The sequence below is a fragment of the Scyliorhinus torazame genome, chromosome 4 (assembly GCF_047496885.1).
Source record: "Scyliorhinus torazame isolate Kashiwa2021f chromosome 4, sScyTor2.1, whole genome shotgun sequence".
Classification (NCBI taxonomy): Eukaryota; Metazoa; Chordata; class Chondrichthyes; order Carcharhiniformes; family Scyliorhinidae; genus Scyliorhinus; species Scyliorhinus torazame.
This window is the reverse complement of record NC_092710.1, coordinates 49,256,149-49,264,912: the sequence shown is the minus strand read 5'-3', so window position 1 is coordinate 49,264,912 and position 8,764 is coordinate 49,256,149.

Genomic DNA, 8,764 nt, shown 5'->3' with positions numbered 1-8,764 from the left:
GACACAGAGAGGGAGACAGAGAGAGGGAGACAGAGAGAGGGAGACAGAGAGAGGGAGACAGAGAGAGGGAGACACAGAGAGGGAGACACAGAGAGGGAGACACAGAGAGGGAGACACAGAGAGGGAGACACAGAGAGGGAGACAGAGAGAGGGAGACAGAGAGAGGGAGACAGAGAGAGGGAGACAGAGAGAGGGAGACAGAGAGAGGGAGACAGAGAGAGGGAGACAGAGAGAGGGAGACAGAGAGAGGGAGACAGAGAGAGGGAGACAGAGAGAGGGAGACAGAGAGAGGGAGACAGAGAGAGGGAGACAGAGAGAGGGAGACAGAGAGAGGGAGACAGAGAGAGGGAGACAGAGAGAGGGAGACAGAGAGAGGGAGACACAGAGAGGGAGACAGAGAGAGGGAGACAGAGAGAGGGAGACAGAGAGAGGGAGACAGAGAGAGGGAGACAGAGAGAGGGAGACAGAGAGAGGGAGACAGAGAGAGGGAGACAGAGAGAGGGAGACAGAGAGAGGGAGACAGAGAGAGGGAGACAGAGAGAGGGAGACAGAGAGAGGGAGACAGAGAGAGGGAGACAGAGAGAGGGAGACAGAGAGAGGGAGACAGAGAGAGGGAGACAGAGAGAGGGAGACAGAGAGAGGGAGACAGAGAGAGGGAGACAGAGAGAGGGAGACAGAGAGAGGGAGACAGAGAGAGGGAGACAGAGAGAGGGAGACAGAGAGAGGGAGACACAGAGAGGGAGACACAGAGAGGGAGACACAGAGAGGGAGACACAGAGAGGGAGACACAGAGAGGGAGACACAGAGAGGGAGACACAGAGAGGGAGACACAGAGAGGGAGACACAGAGAGGGAGACACAGAGAGGGAGACACAGAGAGGGAGACACAGAGAGGGAGACACAGAGAGGGAGACACAGAGAGGGAGACACAGAGAGGGAGACACAGAGAGGGAGACACAGAGAGGGAGACACAGAGAGGGAGACACAGAGAGGGAGACACAGAGAGGGAGACACAGAGAGGGAGACACAGAGAGGGAGACACAGAGAGGGAGACACAGAGAGGGAGACACAGAGAGGGAGACACAGAGAGGGAGACACAGAGAGGGAGACACAGAGAGGGAGACACAGAGAGGGAGACACAGAGAGGGAGACACAGAGAGGGAGACACAGAGAGGGAGACACAGAGAGGGAGACACAGAGAGGGAGACACAGAGAGGGAGACACAGAGAGGGAGACACAGAGAGGGAGACACAGAGAGGGAGACACAGAGAGGGAGACACAGAGAGGGAGACACAGAGAGGGAGACACAGAGAGGGAGACACAGAGAGGGAGACACAGAGAGGGAGACACAGAGAGGGAGACACAGAGAGGGAGACACAGAGAGGGAGACACAGAGAGGGAGACACAGAGAGGGAGACACAGAGAGGGAGACACAGAGAGGGAGACACAGAGAGGGAGACACAGAGAGGGAGACACAGAGAGGGAGACACAGAGAGGGAGACACAGAGAGGGAGACACAGAGAGGGAGACACAGAGAGGGAGACACAGAGAGGGAGACACAGAGAGGGAGACACAGAGAGGGAGACACAGAGAGGGAGACACAGAGAGGGAGACACAGAGAGGGAGACACAGAGAGGGAGACACAGAGAGGGAGACACAGAGAGGGAGACACAGAGAGGGAGACACAGAGAGGGAGACACAGAGAGGGAGACACAGAGAGGGAGACACAGAGAGGGAGACACAGAGAGGGAGACACAGAGAGGGAGACACAGAGAGGGAGACACAGAGAGGGAGACACAGAGAGGGAGACACAGAGAGGGAGACACAGAGAGGGAGACACAGAGAGGGAGACACAGAGAGGGAGACACAGAGAGGGAGACACAGAGAGGGAGACACAGAGAGGGAGACACAGAGAGGGAGACACAGAGAGGGAGACACAGAGAGGGAGACACAGAGAGGGAGACACAGAGAGGGAGACACAGAGAGGGAGACACAGAGAGGGAGACACAGAGAGGGAGACACAGAGAGGGAGACACAGAGAGGGAGACACAGAGAGGGAGACACAGAGAGGGAGACACAGAGAGGGAGACACAGAGAGGGAGACACAGAGAGGGAGACACAGAGAGGGAGACACAGAGAGGGAGACACAGAGAGGGAGACACAGAGAGGGAGACACAGAGAGGGAGACACAGAGAGGGAGACACAGAGAGGGAGACACAGAGAGGGAGACACAGAGAGGGAGACACAGAGAGGGAGACACAGAGAGGGAGACAGAGAGAGGGAGACAGAGAGAGGGAGACAGAGAGAGGGAGACAGAGAGAGGGAGACAGAGAGAGGGAGACAGAGAGAGGGAGACAGAGAGAGGGAGACAGAGAGAGGGAGACAGAGAGAGGGAGACACAGAGAGGGAGACACAGAGAGGGAGACACAGAGAGGGAGACACAGAGAGGGAGACACAGAGAGGGAGACACAGAGAGGGAGACACAGAGAGGGAGACACAGAGAGGGAGACACAGAGAGGGAGACACAGAGAGGGAGACACAGAGAGGGAGACACAGAGAGGGAGACACAGAGAGGGAGACACAGAGAGGGAGACACAGAGAGGGAGACACAGAGAGGGAGACACAGAGAGGGAGACACAGAGAGGGAGACACAGAGAGGGAGACACAGAGAGGGAGACACAGAGAGGGAGACACAGAGAGGGAGACACAGAGAGGGAGACACAGAGAGGGAGACACAGAGAGGGAGACACAGAGAGGGAGACACAGAGAGGGAGACACAGAGAGGGAGACACAGAGAGGGAGACACAGAGAGGGAGACACAGAGAGGGAGACACAGAGAGGGAGACACAGAGAGGGAGACACAGAGAGGGAGACACAGAGAGGGAGACACAGAGAGGGAGACACAGAGAGGGAGACACAGAGAGGGAGACACAGAGAGGGAGACACAGAGAGGGAGACACAGAGAGGGAGACACAGAGAGGGAGACACAGAGAGGGAGACACAGAGAGGGAGACACAGAGAGGGAGACACAGAGAGGGAGACAGAGAAAGAGAGACAGAGAAGGACAGAAAGAGAGAGAGAAAGAAGGACAGAGAGAAAGAGAGAGATAGAGTGAAAGACAGAGAGAGAAAGAAGGACAGAGAGAAAGACAGAGAGAAAGAAGGACAGAGAGAGAAAGGACAGAGAGAAGACAGAGAGAAAGAAGGACAGAGAGAGAGAGAGAGAGACAGAGAAAGACAGAGACAAAGAAGGACAGAGAGAAAGGTCAGAGAGAAAGAAAGTCAGAGAGAAAGAGAAGGACAGAGAGAAAGATAGCGAGAGAAAGAAGGACAGAGAGTCAGAGAGAGAAAGAAGGACAGAGAAAGACAGAAAGAGAGAGAGAGAAAGACAGAGAGAGAGATGGAGACAGTGAGAAAGTCAACGTGGAGAAAAGCTAGATCATACATCGTTATGGAATGAAAGACAGAGATTGAGATAGGGAAAAGACAGGGAGAGAGAGATTGGGTGGAATGCAGTAAGAAAGAGAGAGAGAGAGAGAGTGGATTGAAAAGAGACAGTCAGTAGCAGAATGAGGCAGGAATCAAAGAGACAGAAATTGGAGTTTCATACTCACCGTTCCACATATCTCCAGGGCTTGATTCACCCTCAGCTCAGCCTCGGTGTTGGGGAGAGAGATCCCAGGTCAGAATTGTACTGTGGGGTGCAAAATATCAGAGCTGCGACTCCATGCTCACACACACACATTCACACACAGAGCTCAGACACTTATACTTACGAGGTCCACATGGTAAAGAGAGAGAAGATGGATTCCTACTCTTTAAATACCCCCAATGAGTCACAAAAAGAATCCCCACCTCCCCACTAATGATACCCAACCAGCTCACGGTTATCCTCACCTGAACACACCTCCTCCAGGTCTGGGCCAGACCAAGAGAAACCTCAGAGATTGGGGGGGTGGCTTGTCGACCCCTGCTCGAAGGATTATCCCAGGGCTGTGTCTCTCTCTCTCTCTTGCCCCAATCCACACCTCGGCCACAACGCAGATCCCAATGAACACCATCTACAACTGGCCATTGCAGCTTGATCATCTCCGACTACAGAAGGTAGAGCCACTCCTGATTTGCTGCTTTATGTTAAGTTTCCACATTTCTTCCAAACATTCTTGCTGTTTTTACAGTGGGGGCTCACGCTTAGAAACTGACCTCTTTGTTTAACGTGCCTGTGTGTGTGTGTCTGTGTGTGTGTTCGTGTCCCTGTGTCTGTGTGTGTGTGAGTCTGTGTGTGTCCCTGTGTGTGTGTGTGTGTTTGTGTCCCTGTGTGTGTGTGTGTGTGAGTCTGTGTCTGTCCCTGTGTGTGTGCCTGTGTGTGTGTGTCCCTGTGCCTGTGTGTGTGTGTCCCTGTGCCTGTGTGTGTGTGTGTCCCTGTGCCTGTGTGTGTCTCTTCGTGTCTGCCTGGACATTCACATTTAGGCAGTCGCTACAGTTTAGAGCTGGAAAACGTGACACATTTCAGAATCTTAGCACTCGCTGAGCAACGGGGAGAGATCTGATGCTGCAAATGTGCCTTTGACAAGTAGCCTCAGAGAGATACAGGAGGCTCAGCTCTCTGTAACCTGTACCTCACACACACTCAGCTCCTGTGTCACAGGCATTCCAGGCCCAGCTCTCTGTAAACTGTACCCCACACACACACTCAGCTACACAACAACTCCTGTGTCACAGGCATTCCAGGCTCAGCTCTCTGTAAACTGTACCCCACACACACTCAGCTACACAACAGGTCCTGTGTCACTCGCAATCCAGGTGACTCATTTGAAAAATTTAAATGAAAATCGCTTATTGTCACAAGTCGGCTTCAAATGACGTTACTGTGAAAAGCCCGTTTGGGGATGCAGGTACGGGAATTGAACCGTGCTGCTGGCCTGCCTTGGTCTGCATTCAAAGCCAGCGATTTAGCCCTGAAATCTGTGAGGCTTTATTCCATGACGATCACATTACCCCAAAAGTTGACTCCCATGTGAATACAGTGTGTGTGGCACTGCAAGGGACTCCAATACACTGACCCATTGGTTACGTTAACAATCTTCATTTACTACCCAACATTCTCCCATGTGTGTTGTGTGACACACATCATACTGACAGCTCTCCATCCACAGCAACTTGCAGCCACCTCCCGGAGACTTTGGCAGCGAGTGAACGAGTGTCAGCTCCACTCAGCTTCGGGTGTCTTTGGAGTTTAATTTGAAAATTTTATATCCCTCACTTCCCTGCCTCCCAGACTGTGTGCTGACAGCTCGGATATGTGTGGACCCCTGTCACTGTAGCAAAGTCACTCTGCTGGACTCCCCCGGTGGGAGAGTCATCCTCACTCATTTCCATTTAAACATGCTGCTGCGAACATAACTCAGTAGAAACAGAGTCTTCAGCCCTCTGCTCAGGAGCTGGGCTGGTCACACACAGCCTCAATATACTCAACAGACACAGCAGCAGGAGACAGGACTCTAACCTGCTTTTTATTGTAAGAAGTCTTACAACACCTCTTCATTCACCTGAGGAAGGAGCAGTGATCCGAAAGCTAGTGAATCAAAACAAACCTGTTGGACTTTAACCTGGTGTTGTTAGACTTCTCACTGAGCCCAGGCCAGTCCAAAACCGGCATCTCCACATCATGGCTGCTTTTTATTATTCATTTCTCCACTGGTTGCAGGCCCCTCTGTTTGGGACAGGGACAGCATTTTATAATCCATCCCTATTTGCTGCTGGCTATGGTTAGAATATCACACACACTCACAGATCTTCAACGACACAGTCACACAAACATATTCACACACACAGCCACACACACACACACAAACATATGCTCACGTGCCCTGACATGCTGGCCAGACACATACATATTCACACACACACACACACACAAACACTCACATACACAAACATATGCTCACGTGCACTGACATGCTGGCCAGACACATACATATTCACACACACAAGCAGTCCTATCCTCACATAAGCAGATGGACACAAGCTCTCACACACACACTTACACACACTCACATAAATCTTCACACACAAGCTCTCACACACAGACACACACACTCACACACACACATGCTCACGTACCTTACCCACATTTGCTGATTACTATTACATTAAAGCTGACTTTAACTTGAATCAATTTCTTCCAAAAGTTCTGATTGCTTTTACAAATGGAGCTGACATTTGCAAGCTGACCTATTTGTTGTGTGTGGGGGCGAGAGTGTGTCTGGGTTACATGTTTCGTCTGTCCACAGACATTACCGGCAGGAACCTTTACACATTTCAGAATCATAAACAACTCGGTGGCAAGAGATTCAGAAGATCAAATGCTGCATTTTTCTGCCTCTGACAAGCAGCTCTGCAGAGGCAGTGAGAGAGAGACCCTCTGGTGGGGAATGTCTGAATCACACACACACCTTTACCAATCTCCACCTAGTGGGGAATGTCTGAATCACACACACACCTTTACCAATCTCCACCTAGTGGGGAATGTCTGAATCACACACACCGTTACCAATCTCCACCTAGTGGGGAATATCTGAATCACACACACACCTTTACCAATCTCCACCTAGTGGGGAATGTCTGAATCACACACACACCTTTACCAATCTCCACCTAGTGGGGAATGTCTGAATCACACACACACCTTTACCAATCTCCACCTAGTGGGGAATGTCTGAATCACACACACACCTTTACCAATCTCCACCTAGTGGGGAATGTCTGAATCACACACACACCTTTACCAATCTCCACCTAGTGGGGAATGTCTGAATCACACACACACCTTTACCAATCTCCACCTAGTGGGGAATGTCTGAATCACACACACACCTTTACCAATCTCCACCTAGTGGGGAATGTCTGAATCACACACACACCTTTACCAATCTCCACCGAGTGGGGAATGTCTGAATCAAACACACACCTTTACCAATCTCCACTTAGTGGGGAATGTTTCGACAAGACAGTGCTTGCGACTGAGTACAGTATCGGACAGCAAGTGATGCTTTCTGTATATAACCCCAGCACATTCCTGTCACCAAAATTACTGGGTCCGTACTCCATTGCGGATAAAGTGAGCCCTTCCGTATATAAAATAAAGTATCCCAATGTGGGAGGAAACCGGAGCACCCGGAGGAAACCCACGCAGACAAGGGGAGAACGTGCAGACTCCGCACAGTCACCCGAGGCCGGAATTGAATCCGGGACCCTGGAGCTGAAAGACGTGCTTGTTTGGTGAATTGGACATTCTGAATTGTCACTCTGTGTACCCGAACAGGCGCTGGAGTGTGGCGACTCGGACTTTTCACAGTAACTTCATTGCAGTGTTAATGTAAGCCTACTTGTGACAATAATATAGATTATTATAAATTTTCCGAGTACCTATGACTCTTATGACATGTTTTGCAATTATTTGTTAGGAATCAGGGAGTTGAAACAAATGGGACTGTTTTGAATTGGCAGGCAATGATAGTAGGGTCCCACATGGATTAGTGCTTGGGGCCCAGCTATTTACAACGTACATTGATGATTTGAATGAGGGGAGCAAAAGTAATATTTACAAGGTTCCTGGCGGCAACAACAAGTGGGATTGTGAGTGGTGAGGAGTATGTAGAGAATCTTCAATTTGATTCAGACAAATTCAATCAGTGTGCAAATGCATGGTAGATGCAGTGTAATATGGATTACAGGGTTATCCAGTTTGGACAGAGAAACAGAATGGCAGAGTATTATTTAAATATTCGTAGATTGGCTAATATTGGCATACAAATACCTGTATAACTCATTTCAAGGTATTATACCGATGAACGTAATGCACAGAGTTATTGCAGCATAGGAGATGGCTACTTTCTCATTTAACTCTCAGGAAATCGTGGCAGTTCTATAAAATCCCAAATTGAAGCAATAGCAGACATGAGATGAGTCCTCCAAAACTTGATAAGACCAGTCACTGAGCGCAGGCGGGTAATTCTCATCATCGGGGAATGAGACCAGACTGAAGGCCATTTATAGGCTGCACATCGACAACTCTGTAGTAAATACTGAGAGTGGTAAAAGTGGTTTTTACCAGTGCTCAAACAAGTGATAAGAACATAGGAACTGGGAGCAGGAGTAGGCCATCTGGCCCTTCGAGCCTGCTCCGCCATTCAATGAGATCATGGCTGATCTTTTGTGGACTCAGCTCCACTTTCCCACCCGAACACCATAACCCTTTATTCTTCAAAAAACTATCGATCTTTATCCTGAAAACATTTAACGAAGGAGTCTCAACAATAAAATGCAGCAAATAGCGTCAAAGGGGAAATATGGTAAAAAACAAAACAAAATTAATGGCCCTTTACATAAATTCATGTTGGACTTGGCACAAAATTAAGGGCACACTTTGACACTGAAGACATTGAAATGGGCTTCAGAGAAGCAGAATCAGGTAAAGATTGGTGTTGAATAAAGGAATCAGGAAGGAAGGGTGATTCAAAAGTAGGTCAAAGAACTTTGGAGGTTGTGAAGGGTAGAGGGCGTGTGGGTGAGTTGGTTGGGGAACTGCAGAGCAGAGCAATAACGGTAAGGAGACTGAAATAAACATCATGCCAGAGTTGGAGGAACAAAGATAGCTTGGTGTTGGGGAATTGTTAATCTAGAGATTACTCAAACTAGGAGGAATGATATCCAGAAAGGATTTAATTCTGACTGAGTTTCAATTTAAAGGTGTTGGTGGATTCA